We start from the raw sequence: 24,665 nt of genomic DNA, 5'->3' as shown, positions 1-24,665 counted from the left end.
GTCGTGTATCAACTCTCAGCTTTGAGTTGTGTATTAACTCTCAGTCTGTATGTCGTGTATTAACTCTCAGTCTGTATCTTGTGTATTAACTCTCAGTCTTTGAGTTGTGTATTAACTCTCAGTCTTTGAGTTGTGTATTAACTCTCAGTCTTTGAGCCGTGTATTAACTCTCAGTCTTTGAGTTGTGTATTAACTCTCAGTCTGTATGTCGTGTATTAAATCTCAGTCTTTGAGTTGTGTATTAACTCTCAGTCTTTGAGTTGTGTATCAACTCTCAGTCTTTGACTCGTGTATTAACTCTCAGTCTGTATGTCGTGTATTAACTCTCAGTCTTTGAGTCGTGTATTAACTCTCAGTCTTTGAGTCGTGTATTAACTCTCAGTCTGTATGTCGTGTATTAACTCTCAGTCTTTGAGTTGTGTATTAACTCTCAGTCTTTGAGCCGTGTATTAACTCTCAGTCTTTGAGTTGTGTATTAATCCTATGTCTTTAGAGGTGTATTAACTCTCACTGTAAAATAAACTTGCCATTAATTAAAATCATCCACCAGTAATGAGATAATATACAGAATCAGATTATGTATATATATATATAAATTATCATTCACGCGATGAAAATATCGTTTGAATGGATAAGTTCCTCATCATACACAAGTCGACCATGACGCAAGATACCAACAATGTCCATAACCATAAACAACGTACCTGTGTATTCCGTCATCGTGTAGGTACCTGTCAGTAGAATGACCGCACGTGAACGTGTCCGTCACTTGTTCCCGTGGAACTAAGCGTCAGTAACCAGTCCTATGTTACATTACCAGGATACATAACATAACGTCACAATAATAAATCAAAAAAGATTCATCGCCATCACCAAACCCGTCAACCAATATGGCATAATGTATTATCGCGATAATGAAAGTCATAAATTATTGCATGGACCAAACATCTAAACAAACAACGCCAGTATTTCAGTTTGGACGCATTCCATATGTATTGAACCACCAACTGCCATAATGAATGACTGAAATATATTTAGGTTATGTCCATTTGACAATTTAGTTTACAAAGCTTTAATTTTTCTATTAATTTTATCGATTTCAAGCCTACATTTCCTTGTTTATTATACAGTTGTTAACGGTAGATAAACATTTAATCTATATGGCTTCTGTACCACGGTAAGTTACACAATTCCGATTATTTAATGAAGAAAAGGCATCGCTAAAAACATGTTTGTAATGAAGAAGGTGGAAAACAACAGACAAATTACTTTATATACTGAATGAAAATAACAATGAATATCAAATACGAATTCATAAAAGAATAAAACAAAATTACCCTCTGTCGTGGGAGTTTGGTTCATAGCATAAAAATCAAAGGTTATTTTTAGCTTCACGATAACTATAAACAGGTCGTATGTTATTAACAACCTTTGGAATGAAATATCTGTACCGTGCATATTTGAATAATACATGTCGGTTACACAACCACGAGATATTTGGACAATGGACGTGCCAGAGCACCAACACACAAAATTAGGTCAAACCAACAATTGTGTGATAAAACGAAACAACGGAGCCAAACTGGTACAACACAAACCGATGACACGACATCACACTAAAGGCGTCCAGGACTAGGGGTCCCGCCAGAGTAATGAAAATATCCGGAGAAGTAACGCCGAGTACCAAGGATTTATCTATCTTTGCTTGTTAAATACCATCAGTAAATGGTACGTACAACGATGAAGATATATTTGGTGTATGGAAAGATTTATTAGGTCAGTATCGAGAGGAGGAAAATAATATCATTGTGATAGGGGATGTCAATAGTAGAACTGGTAATACTGATGATTTTATACTCAACAGGTCCATTGGACAACGTCTTGCTGTATATTCCGGACAATGCTGTCTGTATATTCCGGACAATGCTGTCTGTATATTCCGGACAATGCTGTCTGTAGACGCTGTTATATGGGTACTTCGATTAACTTTTTTGGTCGGCAACTGTTAACATTTGGTAAAACCACTTCATTGAGTATTGTTAACGAGAGGCACCAGGGTGACCTCGAGTGAAGTTTTACCTTTTACAAGAGTTCCATTCTAATCGGCTACGTTTTCACAGAGTCGATGTTTAGATTTATAACTGACTATAAAAACGGGAAGTTCAATACTTTTCTCGGACCATTTTCCAGTCACTATCACTCTCAAATATAAAGAATGCGAGACTTTAGCCTGGCGCCCAAACAGGACACCGCTGAATGAAGCAAATGCCAATGATATTAAGAACTGATGAAAATGTCATCGAACTTTTGTCGTTGTGTCAGGTAGAAGAGCTTTCTCCGAATATTATTAACAAAAATGTTAAACAATTTACAGTTCGATTTAACGAATTGGCGTCGCCTTTTTGCTCAAAGAAAATCGTAGGTAATATGAATACAACTTCTAAAAAGTAAAGAAGATCATCCTTGGTTTAACTAAACGTATAGGTTACTCTATGTCTAATATAAACAGACATCGAATGAATACAGTATGATAAAATCTGTAGAACACAGGGACAACATAATTGTCAAGAAAACTGAGACATCAAATAACAGAATTAAAACACAAAATAGAATAATAAAGGTAATAACGGAAACATGAACAATCCGCGTGTGTATAGAAGTTACTGATTTTCTAAAATTACATGATTACCAAATAAAGCATTAAGTGATTTGGATAGAGATACTGATGAAATGGAAGTTGCACAAACTATATTATACCGTCTCGATCCGACAATAATACTAGGTCACCTCGAATACTCGGGAAATCTCGAATACCCGGGAAATCTCGAATACCCGGTCACCTCGAATACTCGGGAAATCTCGAGTTTTTTATGACCACACTGACAACGGAATAACGAGGTTTTTATAACTCTTATCAAACGTTCTACAATGTTTCCTACCACTGGGGTCATTGTTCATACTTGTATATCTTCAATAGTTTATATGTGGGACCGCGGTGGCCGAGTGGTTAAGGTGTCCCGACACTTTAACACTAGCCCTCCACCACTGGGTTGCGAGTTCGAAACCTACTTGGGGCAGTTGCCAGGTACTGACCGTAGGCCTGGCACGTCCTTAAATGACCCTGGCTGTTAATAGGACGATAAACAAAAACAAACCAAACAAACCAAATTCAATAGTTTATAACCATTTTCTAAGAACTTCGTGCTTGCAATGTATATCAACTCTAATATCACAAATTGCTCCACGTTTTACAAAAGCAATAACATTCCCCATGATTCATTAATTTGATATAGCGTTTACCAACTCTACAATGTCCCGCCACTGAGGTTAATAACTGTATATAGTATACCAACTCTACAATGTCCCGCCACTGAGGTTAATAACTGTATATAGTATACCAACTCTACAATGTCCCGTCACTGAGGTTAATAACTGTATATAGTATACCAACTCTACAATGTCCCGCACTGAGGTTAATAACTGTATATAGTATACCAACTCTACAATGTCCCGTCACTGAGGTTAATAACTGTATATAGTATACCAACTCTACAATGTCCCGCCACTGAGGTTAATAACTGTATATAGTATACCAACTCTACAATGTCCCGTCACTGAGGTTAATAACTGTATATAGTATACCAACTCTACAATGTCCCGTCACTGAGGTTAATAACTGTATATAGTATACCAACTCTACAATGTCCCGTCACTGAGGTTAATAACTGTATATAGTATACCAACTCTACAATGTCCCGCCACTGAGGTTAATAACTGTATATAGTATACCAACTCTACAATGTCCCGCCACTGAGGTTAATAACTGTATATAGTATACCAACTCTACAATGTCCCACCACTGAGGTTAATAACTGTATATAGTATACCAACTCTACAATGTCCCGCCACTGAGGTTAATAACTGTATATAGTATACCAACTCTACAATGTCCCGCCACTGAGGTTAATAACTGTATATAGTATACCAACTCTACAATGTCCCGCCTAGTTAATAACTGTATATAGTATACCAACTCTACAATGTCCCACCACTGAGGTTAATAACTGTATATAGTATACCAACTCTACAATGTCCCGCCTAGTTAATAACTGTATATAGTATACCAACTCTACAATGTCCCACCACTGAGGTTTATAACTGTTTCTAGGCCGTGTATACCAACTGCAATGTCTTATCTCAAGTTTAAAGTCCCCCTCTCCCCCTCCCTATTTATACAATGTACTTTTATTTCAACCTTTGAGCAATATTTGTCTAATCCTCGTTATTTACCATTTCCATTAATACAGCGTAGTGTGTGTCTACATTGTTACTCTATCAATCCAGGTCGATATAACTGTAGGCAGCAGACTTTTTTTCTAATTTTAAAATTGACCCGATACTTAAAAAATGATGTTATTCAGCCAGACTAATTATAAACATGCTTGCTTCAAAGCAATCTCGTCTTTTTGCCTGGCCGCTCGATAACATGATAGTAATTGTGGTACCCGATATAGCATTGGCGTAGCCCTATCACGTAATCGATCTAACACAAAGCAATGTAATAAAATCGATCGCCAAATTGGAGGCCATAAATATGGCTGATATTCTTTTTGTTTTTTATTACCCTTTTCTACTTCAAAAATCGATTTTACGATTTATCCTTCCAGGTAAAAGAATGAAGAAGAAGAAGAAGAAGAAGAAGAAGAAGAAGAAGAATAGAAGAAGAAGAAGAAGAAGAAGAAGAAGACCACCACCACCACCACCACCAACAACAACAACAACAAACAACAACAACAACAGAGAATTTCACAAAAATGTTCAACACCTTTCAGAAAATGTAAACAGACCTTTGTGTCCTCAATAGTCCGTGTGGTAATGTAAACAGGCGTTTGTGTCCTCGTTAAGACCATTCTTACCAAATGTTGGTTAAACGAAAAATTAAAAGAACGTGAACGTTTTACGGCATAGCCGTATAATTTTCTTTTGGCTCCGGATATGACGCGACAGGTGGCGTTACTGGTCAAGATGAAGTATGTGATTGGTCAATGTAGCGGTAAATGCAAAATGCAGATATGCAGTTAAAGACGAAACAAAATTAAGATTGAATGCAAGCTGAATAAGTGGATGTATTTATTCAAATGACACATTAATACAATTATATTCCTGATTCAAATGCAGTCTTATTATCACCGAAAATGATTCAAACTGATATAATTTTGTTATCCGTGCTGAAACGTATTCATTGATTAGTTCGTTAATTTATTTCACCAGCAGTTTTACATTATAACCACCAGCATTAAAACTATGCCGTTTATCTTTATTTAAAGATATTTCTTGTTTGGAATATTAATATAACTCGTGCCTTTCATTTTAAACAGTGGGATCTTGTATGGGACGATGAAGCAGGAAGCGCTAACTTTCCTGGCCCTTTTATATAGCACGTTTTCATGGCTGTCCATTGAGGTGTTTCCATTGTTTTCTCTTATAATGTGTATATGTTTTTTTCTCTCAATATTTGCATTCAGTGGTGAATAATATTTCCATGATCACGATATAACCTTACCAAACTAAAAAGGATTTTATCAGATCATAATCCTCGCATAATTTCCATTAATGCAGTGATTTGAGGAGCAATGTCCGAGATGTCCTCACTAAATGACGGTGGCTGGACTGACGTCATTGTATCAGGTGTAATTATGACGTCCCAACATTCCTTCTACCGGGTCAAAAAACCCTATGGATCAATGTAACTCGCTATAAATTATGTCGCTATACTCCATAAAAAGTGAATATCCTCACGTGGAATATATTAGTTAAAATGATAAAGTTAATGATTTTGTACTATGGTCGTGACGTCACAAAAACAGGTCCAATTGACAGCGTTAAATTTGACCTTGGAATGCGATAACATTGTTACAGGTTGAATAGTTATTGTCCTACAATTCTCACACGATTGACGACAAATAACGCTCGTTAAGTGTCGCATGATTAATTTATAGACAACGTCACGAACACAGTTCATCATCTCACTACACTAATGGGGAATATCATGATCTGATAACGTTCTATTTTGTTTGGTCAGGATTATAAAATTATATATTATAAAAGGCAGGGCAAGTGGGAAAAGAAGGCAGCTTAACACTTAAAACTGTATTGATTTCAACCAAATGCTACTTAACTTTATTTTTGATGGAAACTGTAGGTCACGCACGGTTTCGCTTTATCAGTACACTGCCCGACCTCCAGTGTCCTGTTCTTTTTTTTTTTTTTTTTTTTGATAAAAACACATTTTATTCATATTACACATAATACATGTATATACAATACAATAGGTGTCCTCCGCAGGAGGGCTTTCACTCATTCATTCATATTTTTTCTACTTTCAGCAATCAGCATATTTTCACTTTTTCTCGTTTTATGGATATTTACATTTTGTTTATTTATTAATTTTTTTTATAACATTAATGAAATAGAAATCTATATAGATAACAATAATAATCAGTAAAGAAAGGAATTGGTAGATTAATCTCACTATCTCGGAACACCTTGGATGTGTTGTCATAGAATGAAATCCGAGGTGTTCCGACTGCTCAGCGTGATATCGTGGCCATGCATATGTATTTCTCGAGGATGCCGTATGGCGAAGGCTAGAATTGGTATGTATTACTATTTTATTTTGTTTTTTATTTGTTATTGCGATAAATATGCCATATATTTTTTTGAAACAAGAAGTTAAACTTCGTTACCTTTAATGTACCGTAGTACAGAAGCTACGGCGTAGTGGTTTCGTCTGCTCAACCACGGACCAGAACACGTGTTTCATTTATCGACCTAATTACGTATGCTTTCTTGGGTATAGAACTGAACACGTACATAAATTAAGCATATAGGGGAAATGTTGAATAGAGAAAAAGATCAGATTTCTATAAAGCAGGTGTTTTCCTGGACATATAGATTCTCTTCCGTGGAGTCACATTGCGGTAAGATGAAGCAGAGTGAAGCCTAGCCATACCGTTATGCTGCTAAAAGTAGTCTTCTTGCCATGTTCAGTGTTCTAATAGTGTCTAATAAGAGCATTTTGGGTGATTGAATTGGCTCACCATTTGCATTTCAAGGTCAAACGAGAATTAATGTAAATACGTATATAGAGTCAGATACGAAACAACTACTTCATATCTTGCAACGTAATGTCTTCAAAGTTTGAGAAACGATTCGGAGTTAATAAATTTAATTCGTGCCATATTGAATTAACACAGAAAATAAAGAAAGCCGTTAGAGAACACTTTCAGGGAAAACTAGACTGAAAGTACGTATTTCATATATGTTTGTTTACTTGATTTACTTGATACTTAATTTGCGGGAATTCCAGAAATGATGTGGCGGCTGTGCTTGTCAAACCAAACGATACTATTCAATCTAACCTCTGTGAATATTTCAAAGTGGGTTGAGCGAAAATCTAAATTCAAAAAAATAAACTTTGGACAGTAAATATAAGGATTAAGGATTAACGTGTCTTTCTGGTGATTTTATCACATATCCATAAAATACGACGGCACGTGGTGGCACGTGGTGGCACGTAGTAGGCACGTGGTAGGCAGTAGGCAATTAATACCGCCGTGTCAACGAAGTGTTAGTTTAAACTCAAAATCTATACAGTGAAAGGCTAGGAGCAAAAATTAATTGCACACGGAAACCAAGGGAAAACATCGGTAATGGCCATGTAAAAAGTAAAATTAGAAAAAATGTCATGTTCTCAAAATTAGAAAAATGTACTGACAACGGATCTACCAAGCGTATTTAACGGGGAAATAGAGCATATTTCAATGGGACCACAGTGACGAGTACAACATCTTAAATCTTCATCAACCCTATTTAAGTTGTTAGTGTATAGTTTATTAGAACGAAGCTCCCATTCCAAAACTCAATATTACCATCGATGTACCAGTCATTCACGCCCCGACTCTTTTTAAGGTATTTACGGTGATGGTGAAATTAGCCTGATAAAACAACGTTGACAGGTAGAAACCATATTCCCATTCTGTGTACCACACGTCAATCAATTGCTAACTCACCGTAATGTACTATTTATGAGTCACACCTTGTATCCTGTTCTATCGATTAATGATTATTAGCCCGAGTAGGGTAATTTAAATCGTTTCGAAGCCATAGGAGTAGAATATTATTTGTTATTTATTGATCAATAATTGAATTTAGTATCAATACAAAAAATAGCATAAAAGAACACAATCCCACTATAACAATGTCCTTGGAGGAATATAAGTCCTACAAACAGCATGGGAATATGAGGAAAGCATAATTAACTAGAGCATCAACACAAAGGGAGGAGAATATCTCGTCAGGTGAGAACACCAACAAACTTCACTACAATTTAACTGTTTAGAACAGTGTATCTTATAAGAACTGCCTACAGTCAATCCTTAATACGGACAAAATCAATTGTCCTACTTTGTCAGCGAATTTAGACCCACGATACTTAAGATACTAAAAAAAATATTTTAAAAAGGGAAAATGTTCATGGTAAGAGTTATCTTCCTTTGCAAATGAGAATTCATCTTTCATTTTGATGCCGAACATTTGTAATTCCCTGAGAAAGGCACAGATGAACGTTACCATCAGTATTAAAGAGTCCCAGTATTGTTGCTTTGCTGTAAAACTCAATGCGAACTATGATTATACAGTATTCTTCAGACAAAAGAATATTTGAATGGGAAAGGCAATATTCTATTTTACCTCTACGGCGTCTTTGCCGTCTAATAATGGCCGATGAAGGATTAAAGGTTTTGGTTTGGTTTGTTTTTGTTTAACGTCCTATTAACAGCCAGGGTCATTTAAGGACGGGCCAGGTTTTGGAGGTGGAGGAAAGCCGGAGTACCGGGAGAAAAGCCACGGCCTACGGTCAATACCCGGCAACTGCCCCACGTAGGTTTCGAACTCGCAACCCAGAGGTGGAGGGCTAGTGATAAAGTGTCGGGACACCTTAACCACTCGGCCACCGTGGCCCCAAAGGTCGCGTTAGGAAATGATATATACTTTTTATGTGTCAAGGACTTTTAAAAAATATTTTCATTAGTTTAACTTGTGATTTCTTCGTCACTAATCATGTTTCTTTAATTAGAAACAGCATTACGTTGAGCAATACGACCTAGATTTACAATGTGTGTGTCGATGATAGAAATACTCATTCTTCTAGAACTCATGTTCTGAATCATCCTGTATTTCCTTGGGTTCATTGTTACACTGCTTTATTGCGACATTGCTACAGTGAGTTCTACGTTAATTTTCGCCTTTCATTTTTCCTTCAAACTCTGTGTGTGTGTTGGTGTGCTACATTTGTGATCTATAGGCGATGACATAATGGCAAAAAATAAGTATTTAAATCCTTAACTATGGACGATGATGAAATCCACTCTGTATACGCTTGTTGATAGTTGGTTAGACCTTTGCCGATAAAGACATGCTCTATTAATGACAAGCTTTCTAGACCAGAAAGTCATTAACCCCGATGACAGGGGAATGCCATTAGTGTCAATGGTCTTAGTTTGCAAATGTCTGTGTTGATTCTTTCGCCCATTTAAAACGACAATGACTTGTTTTGCAAGTCAAAAAGTTCATGTATATTAACAATGAAACTAAGACCTAGTGCGCGTGCTATATGGTACTATTCGCTGACAGGATGTGAAAACCCTACAAAAAGTTCCGGTTCGCTCCTGATCTATTGGCACACAGCTAGGTATTTTTCTGATAAAACCTTTCCGGTTGACATTGGAATGCTAATAACAAGTGCGTCAGGTATTATAACTGCAGATAGTATAATGTAGATAGCCGCTCTCAGTAACATCAATCTTTAATTAATCATGAATACTGTTTGCTATATCACTTCCGCTGAGGGTATAAGCACCATTTTGAAGGTCAAATGTTCATAGCATTTAATCAACAATTCTGACGCGTGAGTAAGTACAATGTACACACAAATCAATCAATACAAAAATTAATTAAACGACAATACCCTGTCTCCATCACACCATTCATTTTAACATAAACATTTTTGACTAACAACAATGACATTCCATTTCAATATGTTAAGAAAACATTTTTGTTTTTAAATTCCTTTCCATGACTCCAAATTACAATTTAAGTTATTGGTGTGAGACGTATACAGATCACACACCAAACTAACAAATAATTCCAGTTTTATTCTACGAAAGCAAAAAAAATTAACATGCAGCGACAATGTCTACACACTGGGTTGTTTATAAACTATATCATACATAAATAAAGTAAAAAAACAAGTTGGTCACAAGTAACAATAGTCCGGGTTTTCGTATTAGCAGATAGCTAGAGGCTGAAGAAACGACATTTCATTTTACCTACAGTTTACCGGTTGTCACAGAAAATCCTAGGTCGTTTTGGCATGGCATATCTATACGCCTGACATCTGATTGGCGTTGCCTTTCCCAGTTATATGACCACAACATAGTGGGTTTTTTTTATCAAATACGTAATAGTTAATGGGGTTCCAAAGGTAATTAATTTTAGATAATTTATCTAGTATGGATATCAGTGTTATCTAATTTATCTAGTATGGATATCTGTGTTATCTAATTTATCTAGTATGGATATCAGTGTTATCTAAGGTCCTTATAACTGAACTCTACACAATACCTGGGGAAAACCCACTTTTATTGATGGACTCTTTTCTCTTAGAAACGTCGCCGATTCATTCAATCAAAAGCGACATACAAATAGTGACGTCATTTTTTACGTCATCGGCTAATAACAGAATAATGAAAAAGCTATATTGCATTTAAACCAGCTGTAAGGACAAGACAATATGTGAGACGAAATATGGGTATACAACATAACGAATGAGTTTGTTAATGATGTTACATGAAGTGACTAGTTTGTTGTTGTTACATGAAGTGACTAGTTTGTTGTTGATGTTACATGAAGTGACTAGTTTGTTGATGTTACATGAAGTGACTAGTTTGTTGTTGTTACATGAAGTGACTAGTTTGTTGATGTTACATGAAGTGACTAGTTTGTTGTTGATGTTACATGAAGTGACTAGTTTGTTGTTGATGTTACATGAAGTGACTAGTTTGTTGTTTATGTTACATGAAGTGACTAGTTTGTTGATGTTACATGAAGTGACTAGTTTGTTGATGTTACATGAAGTGACTAGTTTGTTGTTTATGTTACATGAAGTGACTAGTTTGTTGTTTATGTTACATGAAGTGACTAGTTTGTTGTTGTTACATGAAGTGACTAGTTTGTTGTTGATGTTACATGAAGTGACTAGTTTGTTGATGTTACATGAAGTGACTAGTTTGTTGTTGATGTTACATGAAGTGACTAGTTTTGTTGATGTTACATGAAGTGACTAGTTTGTTGTTGATGTTACATGAAGTGACTAGTTTGTTGTTGTTACATGAAGTGACTAGTTTGTTGTTGATGTTACATGAAGTGACTAGTTTGTTGATGTTACATGAAGTGACTAGTTTGTTGTTGTTACATGAAGTGACTAGTTTGTTGATGTTACATGAAGTTGCGGGGTTGGAGAAAAAAATTTTTTTTTTTCCCGGTCCAGTTTTGTTTTTGGGTGCATATTCATTTTTTGGTTTATAAGTGCTTTTTTTTTGAAAAAAAATTGTTTTTTTTTTAAAAAGTTTTTTTGGAATATTTTTTTTTCAAGTATTTTTTTTTTATTTTAAATGGGATTTTGTTTTTTAAGCTATTTTTGTTGTTATCCTAAGGCTTTTTTTAAAAAAACTTTTTGTTGATTCTGGGGCCCCTTTTTTTTAAAAAAAAATTTTTTCATTACTATTTTTTTTGGTTTTCAAAACAGTTTTGGTGTTCTTATTTTTTATGTTACAAGGGGTTTTTGTGCCCGAAAAAAGGGGTTCCTTTTTTTTTTTAAACTTGGACAATTTTTTTAAAAGGGGGGCCTTTTTTTTTTTTTTTAAAAAACAAAGGCTGTTGTTTTTTTCGGTGTTTTTTTGTTGTTTTTGGGATTTTTTTTTTTTACTGGGGAAATTTTTTTTGGTTTTTAAAAAAACTTTTTTTTAAAATGGGTTTTGTTGTTAAAAATTTTTTGGTTTCTTTTTTTTTTTTTACAAAAGTGCAGGGGGTTTTTTAAAGGTGTGTTTTTTTATTTACAGAATATTTTTTGGTTTGTTACATGAAGTACTTTGTTTTTTTACATGAAGTGACTATTTTTTTTTTTTTGTTACATAGTTTTTTGTTTTTTTCAAAAAGTGACTTTTTTTTTTTCCAAAGTGACTATTTTGTTGTTTATAAGGATGTTTTTTTTTTTAAAAATTTATTTTTTTTTTTCTAAGGACAGTTTGTTTTTGTTACATAAGTGACTAGTTTTTTTTTAAGTTTTTTAAATATTTTTGTTGTTTTTAAAAATTGTTTGTTTTTTAAAAAAAAAATTTTTTTTAAAAATGTTTTTTGTTTTTTAAGAAGTTTTTTTTTTTTTTCATGAGTGACTATTTTTTTGTTTTTTTAAAGGAATTTTTGTTTGTTTAAGTGACTAGTTTTTTGTTAAAAGGTTTTTTTTTTTTTTGGGTTTTTTTTTTCGAGTTTTTTTTTTTGGGCAAGTGCTTTTTTTTTTTTAAAAATCCCTTTTTTTTTTTTTTTCCCCCCTTTTTTTTTATTTCAAAAAATTTTTGGAAATTTTTTTTAAAAAATTTTTTTTTTCCTTTTTTTTTTTTTTTTGGAATAAAAGTTTTTTTTTTAAAAGGGGAAAATTTTGGTTTTTTTAAAAAGTTTTTTTTATGAAATTGTTTTTGTTTAAATGAAGTGGTGTTTTTTTAAAGAAGACTTTTGTTTTTTAAAGGGTAAAGTTTTTTTTTTTTTAAGGGATAGTTTTTAAAACAGAATATATTTTGTTTTTTGGTTTGTTTTTAAAATTTTTTTGGGCATAAAGTATATTTTGTTTTGTTACTGAAGTGATTTTTGTTTTTTTTACAGAAGTGCTATTTGTTTTTACATGAGTGATTTTTTTTTGGGGGGTTTTTTTTAAACTTTTTTTTTTAAAAGGGTTTTTTTTTGTTTACATGAAGTACTTTTTTTTTTTGTTTAATTTTTTGGGTTTTTTTTGGTTTTGTTACATAATGACTATTTTGGTTTTTTTAAAAATGTTTTTTTTTTAAAAATTTTTTATTTTCTGAAGTGTATTTTTTTTTTTGTTCCGGGATAGTTTGTTTTTAATAATGGCTATTTGTTGTGTTAAAAGTACTATTTTTTTTGGGTTTCATGAAGTACTTTTTGTTGTTTCATAAAGTGACTTTTTTTTTTTATGTCCGGGGTTGGTTTTTTTGGGGAATGTGTTTTTTTTTTTTGGAAAAAAATTTTTTTTTTGTTATAAAGTGACATTTTTGTTTTAAAAATGTTTGTTTGGGGGGTTTATTTAAAAAATTTTTTGTTGGTTAATAAAGGACTATTTTTTGTTGTTACTATGTGTTTTGTTGTTAAAGAAGTGACATTTTTTTTTTTATTTAATGCTATTTTTTTTGTTACAAAAGTGCCTATTTTTGTTTTTTAAATGTTTTTTTTTTATGTTCTAAGGACTAGTTTGTTTTTTAAGGTTTTTGTTTTTAAGGGAAGTGCTAGTTTTTTTGTTTAATAGTGATTTTTTTTTTAAAAAAATTTTTTGGGTTGTTTTTTTAAAAGTTTTTTTTTTTTTTTTAAAAAAATTTGACTATTTTTTTTTTGTTAATAAAGGACTAGTTTTTTTTTTTAAAATGACTAGTTGTTGTTGTTTAATAAAGGTTTTTTTGTTATGTAATAAGTGACTAGTTTTTTTGTTTAATAAAGGGTTTTTTGTTATGAAAAAATTATGTTTTTTTTTTTTTAAAGTGACAGTTTGTTATGTTACAAATGAATATATTTTTGTTGAGTAATTATGAGTTTTTTTGTTACATAAGTGACTTTTTTGTTGATGTTCGATGACTATTTTTTTTGTTAATGAAGGGAAAAGTTTGTTTGTTTTAATTTTTTTTTTTTTGGGTGTTTTTTTGGGGTTTTTAAATTTGGGGGGTTTGTTTGTTTTTTAAAAATTTTTTTTTTTAAGGGGTTTTTTTTAATTTTAAAGTTTTGGGGTTTTTTTTTTTTTTTTTTTAAATTTTTTTTTTTTTGAAGGGACATTTTTTTAATTTAAACGGTTTGTTATGTTACATGAAGTGACGGTTTTTTTTTATGTTAAATAAGTGACTTTTTGGGTTTTTTTACATAAAGGGATTTTTTTTTTTATTTTTAAAAAGTACTAGTTGTTTGTTACTAAGTGACAGTTTGTTGTGACAAATTAGTTTTTGGGTTTAATTAAGTGCTATTTGTTTTTTTTTAAGAAGTTTTTGTTTTTACATGAAGGACTGTTTTGTTTGTTACGAAGGAAGTTTTTGTTTTTAATAATGACTATTTTTTTTTTTTTTTATTTTTGTTTTTTTTTTGAAATTTTTTTTTTAAAAGGACTAGTGTTGTTATTTACAAAAAATGACTAGTTTTTGGGGGTTTACTAAGTGATTTTTTTGATTTACATGAAGTGACGTTTTTTGTTGATGTTACATAAGTGACAGTTGTTGGTTATTTTAAATGGTGTATTTGTTGTGTTACAGGGAGTACAGTTTGTTGTGTTTGAAAAAAAGGGTTCTAAATTGTTGTTTTTGTTACATGAAGTGATATTTTGTTTTTTCATGAGGACTAGTTTGTTTTTGTTTTTGATTGTTTTTGTTTTGTTACAAAGGACTTTTTTGTTTTTTAAAAATTCCTTTTGTTTTTTGTTTAATTTATGGTTTTATTTTAAAGTACGGGGTTTTTGGGGTTTTTTCATGAAGTTTTTTTTTTGATTTTACATTTTTGTTTTTTTTTTAAATTGTGTTTGTTTTGTTACGAAGTGACATTTTTTTTTAATGAGGACTTTTTTTTGTTTTTTCATGAAGTGACTAGTTTTTGTTTTTTTTTTAAGAGTGACTATTTTTGTTATTTTTAACATGGGGGTTGTTTTATTTACTAGTATGTTTTTTTTAGTTACTTTAAGGACAGTTTTTTATGTTCTGAAGGACATTTTTGTTTAAATGAAAATTTTTGTTTTTAATAATGACTATTTTTTGTTTTTTCATGAATACTGTTTTTGTTTTTTAATAAAGGGTTTTTGTTTTGTTCCCATGAAGGTTTGTTTTTTGTTTTTTGGTTTTTTTTGGGGGTTTTTTTTAATAAAAATTTTTTTTATGTATGAAGGGGGTTTTTTTTAATAAAAAGATTTTGTTTGTTAAAAGGATTTTGTTTTTAAAAAAAGGTTTTTGTTTTTTGGGAATTTTGGTCAGAATGAAGTTTTTTTTTTTTACTAAATGACATTTGTTTTTTAAACTGAAGTACTAGTTTTTGTTTTTACTGAAGTGATATTTGTTTTTTTACTGAAGTGACTAGTTTTTTTTTAAAAATTTTTTTTTACTAAAATTTTTTGTTTTTAATTTTGTTTTTTAAGTTGGGGTTTTTGTTTTTTTGGGACTTTTTTGTTTTTTTTGGGGGTTTTTTTTGGGTTAATTAGTCTGTTTTTGTTTTAAAAAAAAGGGGGGGGTTTGTTTTAAAATTTTTTTGGGTTTTTTTTAAAAAAGTTTTTTTTGGGAAAACCAAAACTAGTTTGTTGTTTTTAAGAAGGACTATTTTTTGGTGAAAAAAGGGACTATTTGTTTTTTTTTTAAAGTAATTTTTGTTTTTTGGGGAAATTTTTTTTTGTTATTAAATAGTTGTTTGTTTTTTTATTTTTTTTTTTTGGGGAAAAGTTTTTTTTTTTAATGAAAGTTTTTTTTGTACTGATTGACTGTTTTTTTGTTTTAGAAGTGACTTTTTTTGTTGTGTTAATAAAGTGTTTTGGGTTTTGAAAATTTTTAAAAATTTTTTTTGTTTTTTTCTTTTTTTTTTTTAAAAGGGGGGTTTTTTTGATTTTATGGGTAAAAATTTTTTTGGGGTTTTGGGATTTTTTGGTATAGTGTTTTTTGTTTTTTAGGTATTTTTGGTTTTTTGAGAAAAATGGGTAGTTTTTTTGTTTTAAAGGGTTTATTTTTAATTTTCGGGTTTTTTTTTTAAAAAATTTTTTTTTTTAGGGTTTTTTTTTGTTTTTTTGAAGTAATTTTGTTTGTTAATAAAATTATTTTTTTTTTTTAAAAAAGGTGACTTTTGTTTTTTAATTTTTTTTTTTTAAGGTGTTTTTTTTTTTAAAAGGGGTTTTTTTGTTGTTAAAATGAAGTATAGTTTTTGTTGTTTTTATATTTATTGTTTTGGGGGGAATAAAGTCTTTTTGTTGTTTTTACTAAAATTTTTGGGTTGTTCTAAGGGAATTTTTTTGTTAAGGGGAAAATATTTTTTTGTTTTTTAAAAGTGAATTTTTTGTTGTTTAGTAAAGTTTTTTTTTTGGGGGTTTTTTTTAAAATGAATTTAAAATTTTTGTTTTGGGTTTAGTTTGTTGTTTTCAAAAACATTTTTTTTTGGGAAAATTTGGGTTTTTTTTTAAAAAGTGACTATTTTTGTTGTGTTACGAAGTGATATTTTTTGTTGGTTACTGAAATATTGGGGTTTTATTTAAAAAAGTATTTGTTGTGTTAATAAGTGCGTTTTTTTTTTTTAAAAAAATTTTTTTGTTATGTTTGAAGTGAATTTTTTTTGATTTTAAATGAAGGACTTTTGTTGTTGTTACATAGTACTAGTTTTTATTTTTTTAAGATAAGTTTGGTTTTTTTAATGAAGGACATTTTTGGGATTTTACATAAGTGATAGTTTTTTATAAAAAGGGTTTTGTGTTGAGGTTAATGAAGTGACTAGTTTGGTTGGTTAATAGTATTTTGTTTTTTACATAAAAGGACTTTTGTTGTTGTTACTGAAGTGACTAGTTTTTTGTTTAAAAGTGCCATTTTTTTTTTTTTAAAAGAAGTGCTGTTTGTTATTTTTACAAATGATAGTTGTTTTTACTAAGTACAGTTTGTTGTGTACTGAAGGGGGAAATTTTGGTTTTTTAAATTTTGGGTTTTTTTTTTGGGTTTTTTTTGGGGGGGAAATAAATTTGTTTTTTTGGTTTGAGTAATTTTGTTTGTTTTAAATAAAATTATTTTTTTGATGAAAAAGGGGAATGTTTGTTTTAAAGGGGGAAAAAGTTTGTTGTTTTAATAAAGTGAAGTTTTTTGGTTTTTTAAAAAAAGGGTTTGTTGGTTTATTTACAGGTACTATTTGTTGTTTTAAGGGACTAGTTTTGTTGTGTTCATGAATGACTAGTTTTTGTTTATGAAAGGAATTTTATTGGTGTTTTTGTTTTAATGATAGTTTTTGTTTTTTGGGGGGAATTTTGTTTTTAAAAAGTGGAAAATGTACTTTTTGTTTTTTTTGGGTTTTGTTATTTACTTTAAGTACTAGTTTGTTGTGTTACATAAGTAAATTTTTGTTTTTAAAAGTTGTTTTTTGGACATGGTCGTTTTTTTTTTCTTTGTTTTGGGGTTACATAAAGTACTAGTTTTGTTGTTTTTTTAAAAGTTTTTTTTTAATTTAAGGAAAATTTTTTTTTTATTTTCATGGGGATGTTTTTTTTTACATAAGTGATTTTTTTGTTGTTTTCATAAAAGTGAATTTTTTTTAAAATAATGAAGTTTTTTTTTTGTAAAAATTACTATTGTTGTTGTTTTTTAAGGAAGTTTTTTGTGTTACTTAAGGGATATTTTTGTTGTTTTACGAAGTGCCTTTTTTGGTTTTAATGAAAATTTTGTTGTTGATTTTTACAAAGATATTTTTTTTTTAATAAGTGACTTTTTTTTGATTTTAAAAGTTGTTTTTTTTTTTTTTTGGTTTGGGGTTTTTTTTTTGTTTTTTTTTTTGGGGTTTTTTTTTACTAAGTATAGTTTTTTGGTTTAAAAAAAGGTGTTTGTTGTTAGGAAAATATTTTTATTTTTTAAGTCCCTTTTTTTGTTTTTTGATTTTTTTTTTTTGGGTTTTATGTTTTTTGTTTTTTTAATTTAAAAACTAGTTTTTGTTGTTTGAGGATTTTTTTTTTTCGAATGACTTTTTAGCCCGTGATAGTTTTTTGTGTTACATAAGTGCCAGTTTGTTTTTTACATAAAGTAAACAGTTTGTGGTTTTAAATTAATGACTATTTTTTTTGTTATTTCCAAAAAGTACTAGTTTTTTTTTTTTTTTTAAAAAGTTTTTTTTTTTATGTTACATAAGTGACTTTTTTTGGGTTTAATGTGTATTTTGTTGATGTTACATGAGTGACTTTTTGGTTTTTAATGGTACTATTTTTTATTTTACTAAATTAGTTTTTGTTTAAAAGTTTGTTTTTAAGGGGAAATTTTGTTTTTTTAAAAATGAATTTTTTTTTTATTTTCTTTAATGACTAGTTTTGTTTGTTAATGAAATGACTGTTTTTTGATGTTCATGAATGACTAGTTTTTTTTTTGAAGTTTTTTTAAGTTTGGGGTTTTTTTTGTACTGGTGATTTTTTGTTTTATAAGGGTTTTTTTTTTTAATGAAGTTGTTTTTTTTTGGGGGGTTTTATTTTTTTTAAAATGTGTGTTTTTTAATAAACTAGTTTTTTGTTAAAAAGGGGGGGTTTTTGGGGTTTTTGGGTTTTTTTTAAGTAAAAATTTTTGTTTATTTAATAATTTTGTTTTTAATAATTTTTTGTTTTTTGTTTAAAATAAGTGACTATTTGTTTGTTAAAAAGGGTATTTTTGTTATTTTTCATGAATACTAGTTTTTTTTGTTACATAAAGGGTTTTTTGTTGTTTTTTAAAAAAAAGTACTTTTTGTTGTTTTTTTACAAATAATTTTGGTTTAAAAGGGTTTTGTTTTTTTTAATAAAAGTTTTTGTTTGTTAAAAAGGGGGTTTTTGTTTTTTAATAAAAGTTTGTTTTTGTTAAAAAAGTTGTTTGTTTTTTACAAAGTGACAGTTTTTTGGTTAATGAATGAAGTTGTTTGTTAAAGAGGAAATTTTTTTTTATGTTAAGAATTTTTTTGTTTGAAAAAAAAGGGTTTTTTTTTTTTAAAATTTTTTTTTTCATAAAGTGACTTTTTGTTTTTTGTTAAAAGGATTTTTTTTTGGTTAAAAGTGACTTTTTTTTTAGGGTTTTTTTTGGGGTTTTTAAATTTATAAATTTATTTTGGGTTGTTTCATGAAGTGACTAGTTTTTTTTTGTTACATGAAGTGACTTTTTTTTGTTTTAAAAAATTTTGTTTTTAATGTTAAAATTTTTTGTTTTTTTGTTTAATATGTTGTTTGTTTTTAAAATTTTTGTTTTGTTTTTAATGGGCATTTGTTGTTGTTAAAAAATTTGTTTTTTACAAATTTTTTTTGTTTTTACATGAGGGTTTTTTTTTTTGGGGTACTTTTTTAAGTCAGTTGTTTTTTGTTACAAAGTGAATTTTTTGTTTTTTACATGAATGATTTTTTTTTTGGTTTTTACATGAAGTGACTTTTTTTTTTTTTAAGGGAAAAATTAGTTTTTTTTTGAATTTTTTTTGCGAATTTTGGGTTTGTTTATTTTTAAATAAGGATTTTGTTTTTTTTAAAAAAGGGGGGGGGGGAAGGGTTTTTGGGGGGAAGGAAAGGGTTTGGGTTAAAGAAAAATTTTTTTTAAAGGAAGGACTTTTTTTTTTTTTGGGGGGGAAATTTTAAAATTTTGGGTTTTTATGAAAAAGGGGGTTGTTTTTAAAAAAAAGGGGGGGGGTTTTGTGGGGTTTAAAAAGGGGACAGGGTTTGGGAGTAAAAAGGGGGAAAAGGGGTGTGTTTTGGGAAAAAAGGGGTTTTGGGTTGAAGGAAGGGTTTTTTTGGGGATGAAGGGGTTTTTTTTTTTTGGGGGGAATGGGGTTTTTTTTTTTAAAGGGGAAAATTTTTTGGAAGGAAGTTTGGTTGTTAAAAAGGGATTTTTTTTGGGACGGAATGACAGGTGTTTAAGGAGGGGGAAATGGGGTTTTTTTTAAAAGGGGGAAAAGGATGGGGGATGAAAGAAGGGTTTTAAGGGGGAAAAGGATATTTGTTTTTTGTTTTGAAAGGGGAAAAAAGTTGATTTTGAGGACAAAGATGTTTTTTAAAAAAAGGGAAAAATTTTTTTTTTTATGTTAAGAAGGGGGTTTTGAAAATTGGGGGGTTTTTTAAAGAAGGAGGGTTTGGGGGGGGGAAAAAAAAGGGGAGGGGGGGTTTTTTTTTAAACATGGGGGGAAACAAAAAAATTTTTTTTTTTGGGATTGAGGATTTTTTTGGGGGGGGTTTTTTGGGGGGGGTTTTTGGGGGGGGAAAAGGGGGGGGGATTTTTTTTAGAATAAAGTGCTAGTTTGTTGTTTTGGGTTTTTGTTTTTTAATAAATTTTTTGTTTACATAAGTTTTTTGTTTTTTTAAATGAGGTAGTTTTTTGGGTTTACAAAAATTGTGTTTTTTTTTTTTCATGAAAAGTTTTTTTTGTTAAGATGAATTTTTTTGTTGTTTTGTTCATAAAGGGCTAGTTTGTTGTTTTATGGGGGGTTTTTTTTTTAATAAGGGTTTGTGTTTTTTTACTGAGTGACTAGTTTGTTTTTTTAAGGGGGTTTTTTGTTATGTTCATTGAAGTACTAGTTTTTTTTTTTTTAAGTGACTATTTTGTTGTTTATTTGAAACTATTTTTGTTTTTTAAATAAAGGTTTTTTGTTTTTTCTGAATTTTTTTGTTGTTACATGAATGACAGTTTTGTTGGTTTGTTTTTTGGGTGTTTTTTTGGGTGTTTTTTTGTTGTTTTTTAAGAATTTTTTTTTTTTTTAAAAAAAAGTTTGTTTTTTTAAAAAGTGACTATTTGTTTTGTTACATGATGACTGTTTGTTTGTTAAAAAAATTTTTTTGAAAAATAAAATGGTTTTTTTGTTTAAAGTGACATTTGGTTTTTTTTGTTTTTTTGTTTTTTTGGGGGTTTTTTTTAAAGTTTTTGAAAAAAATTTTTTTTTTTTTGGGGGGTTTTAAATTTTGTTTTTTTTTTATTTAAAAAGTTGTTTTTTTACAAAGATTTTTTTTTTTGGGTTAAATGAAGTGACTATTTGTTGTGTTAATGAAGTGAAGTTTTTGTTTTTGAAGGGATTTTGTTGGTTACATAATGTGTTTGTTGTTTAATGAAGTTTTTTTTTTGTTAATGGGTTATTTGGGTTTTTTAAAGGGGAAAATTTAGTTTGTTTTTTAAGTTAAGGTTTTGTTTTTGGGAATTTGTTATTTTAATTGGTTTTGTTTGATTTAAAAAGGTGTATTTTATGAAAAGTTTTTTTTTAAAAGGGAAGTTTGTTGTTTAATGGGAAAAAATGTTGTTTTTACAAAATGACTTTTTTTGGGTTTTTACAAAAGTGACTAGTTTTTTGGGTTACTGAAGTGACTTTTTTGTTGTTAATTTTTAAAAGGTTGGTTTTTTTTGTTTTTAAGTTTTTTGTTTTGGAAAAATTTTTTTGTTTTTTAAAAAAAGGGGACTAGTTTTTTTTATTTTTAAGAAGTCTGTTTTTTTGTTTTTTATTTTTTTTTGTTATGAATTTTACATTTTGTTTGTTTTTTTAAATTTATGACTAGTTGTTTTTACATGAATGACTAGTTTTTTTAGAAAAAAGGGGTTTTTGTTTGTTAAAAATTTGTTTTTGTCGGGGTTTTTTTTTTTTTTTTTTTACAAAAAATTAGTTTTTTTTTGGTTACATGAAGGACTAGTTTGTTTTTATGTTACAGGAAGTGACTGTTTGTTAGTTACTTTGGGTTTTTTTGTTTTTTCAAAAAATTTATTTTTGGGTTTAAAACAAGGGAAGGGTGGATTTTGAATGAAAAAAGGGGGTGAATGTAAGGTTTTTATTTTAAGAAACCCTATTTTTTTTATTTTTTTTTTGGTACGGTTGTGTTTTGTTTTTTTAAAAAATTTTTGGTTTTTTGTTTTTAAAGTGTTTTTTGATTTTACAAAATTTTTGGTTGGGTTTTTTCGGGTTTGTTTATTTAATAAAGGTTTTTGTTTTTTAAAAGGTTTTAGTTTTTGTTATGGTGATTTTTTGATGTACATGAAGGCTTTTTGTTTTTTATTTTTTAAAAGGATATTTTTTGTTTTTTTCAAAGGCCTATTTGGGTTTTTTATTTAATGAATGTGTTTTTTGTTTTAAAATGAGTTTTTTTGGGGTTTTTTTTGTTCTAAGGGACATTTGTTTTTAAATAAGTGACTAGTTTTTGATGTTAAAAAGTGCATTTTGTTTGTTTACTGAAGTACGGGGGTTTTGTTGAGTTAAAAAAATGTTTTTTTTTGTTACATGAAGGGTTTTGTTTTTGGGTTACATAAGGCTAGTTTTTTGTGTTCAGATGTTTTTTTTTAAAAAAGGGGTTTTTGTTGTTTTATTTGTTTTTTTTGGTGTTTTTTTTTTTACGGTTTTTTTTTTTGCCATTGTTTTTTTTTTTAAAGTGAATTTGTTTTTTTTTTTTTTAAAAGGGGGTTGTTGTTAAAGGGGTTTTTTTTTTGGGAATGTTAAAAAAACTGTTTGTTTTTTTAAGTGACTAGTTTTTTTTTATGTTAATAAAGTTTGTTTTTTTTATTTAAGAAAGTTTTTTTTTTATGTTACTGAAAACTATTTGTTGGATGTCATGAAGTGACTATTTTTTTGTTTGTTACAAAAGTGATATTTGTTTTTACAATGACTAGTTTTTATGTTCAAAGGGTTTTTGGGTTTTAAAAAAGGGTTTGTTTTGTTATGAAAATTTTTTTTTAAGGGAAATTTTTTTTTTTTTTTAAAAAAGGTTTGTTTTTGGAAAGTTTTTTGGGGTTTGTAATAAAGTGACTATTTGTTGTGTTTTGATATTTTTTTTTTTGATTACATTTTTGTTTTAAAAAAAAATTTTGTTCTTTTTTTATTTTTTTTTTTTTAAAAAACAAAATGGATGCAAATGTTAAAAATAAAAAAATTTTTCTGAAATACGTTTTTTGAAATTTTTTTTGGGAAATTATTTAAATATTTTTTGGGGTTTATTTAATAAATCCCCTGTTTTTTTTTATAAAGGATGGTTTTTATTTTTAACAAAATTTTCCCCATTGGAAAGGTCTTAGTAGTTATTTTTGTGTTTTTTTTGGAAACTAGGGGGTGTTTAAAAAAATTTTTTTTAATTGAAACAGTGTTTATTTTAAAAAAATTTTTTTTAAAAAAAACCCCCTTTTTTGAAAAAATTTTTAAAAATGAGGGGAAAATAAAAAAAAAAAAAAAGGGGTTTTTTTTAAAAAAAAAGGTTAAAAAATCATTTAATTGCGTAATTTCCAAAACAAATTCCTAAACCCCTTTTTTTAAACAACTTCCCCAAAGTATTGTTAATCTTCACCCAAAAAGGGAGTACATCAGTTAACAATTTTTTGTTAACGTTTTTCAGTACTCCCTTTTTTTTAAAAAAGGGAAAAAAAAAACCCAAAACCAAAAAGGAAAAAGCCCGGGGGGTTTTTTTTTTTTTTTTTTTTGGGGGGTTTTTTTTTTTTTTTTTTTTTTTTCCCCCTTTTTTTTTTTTAAACCCAAAAAAATTATTTTAAATCCCCCCTTTTTTAAGGAAATTACCTAAAAATTTTTTAAAAAAAATAAAACCTTTTTAAACACCCGTAATTTTTTTCATAAAATTTTTAAAAAACCAAATTGGTTTAAAAAAAATTTTTTTTTTTTTTGGTTTTCGCTTTTCCCCCCCTTTTTTTAAACGCCCCCCACTTCTTTTTTTTTAAAAATTGGGGGGGTTTTTTTCTCTTGAAAAAAAAAAAAAAAACTTTAATTTTAAAAATAAAAAATTTTAAAAAAATGTTGAAAAAAGAAATTAAATTTTTAAAAAAAATTGAGATATTTCAATAAAATCGGTTAGTTCTTTTACAAAAAAATTTTCTATATCAATTAAATTTTTTTTTCTTTCCTAATATATAAAATTTTAAAATTTAATTTTTTTTCCAAAATTTTACCCCCTTTTTTTAAAAAAAAATTTAAGAAAATTTATAAAAAAATTGAAAAAAATTTAAAACCCCCCTTAAAAATTTCTTAAACTTAGTTGAAAATATTTTACTTTAAATATTTAAATTTCAATTTAAATTTTATCCAAAATATGAAGCATTTTTCCAATAATATTCTTTTAGATATTTAACTCTAAGAATCTGAAATTTGTTACAAATTAATAAGAAAGAAACTCATCTTCCACTTTGGTTTGGTTTCTTTTTGTTTAACGTCCTATTAACAGCCAGGGTCATTTAAGGACGTGCCAGGTTTTGAAGGTGGAGGAAAGCCGGAGTACCCGGAGAAAAACCACCGGCCTACGGTCAGTTCCTGGCAACTACCCCACGTAGGTTTCGAACTCGCAACCCAGAGGTGGAGGGCTAGTGATAAAGTGTCGGGACACCTTAACCACTCGGCCACCGCGGCCCCACTCATCTTCCACATCAAGGGAGTTACATTGTTTACAAATTCTTTCTTCTCTTGGAATATTTCTATATCTTCCTGCACAATGTGTATATACTACTCATAGTGGTTAAGCTACATGAAGTGTTTGATATCAGTTTTCTAAAGTACAGTACTTTCACTGGAAAAAGAAAAAAAATGTTGCCTTTTTACTTTATATCTATATTAATTTTTGTATACATTTCAAAACTTCTGTGATAATAACCCACCGTTCA

Source organism: Pecten maximus, chromosome 2 (assembly GCF_902652985.1).
Source record: "Pecten maximus chromosome 2, xPecMax1.1, whole genome shotgun sequence".
Lineage (NCBI taxonomy): Eukaryota > Metazoa > Mollusca > Bivalvia > Pectinida > Pectinidae > Pecten > Pecten maximus.
The sequence above is the reverse complement of the archived record's forward strand: the minus strand, read 5'-3'. Positions refer to the sequence as shown.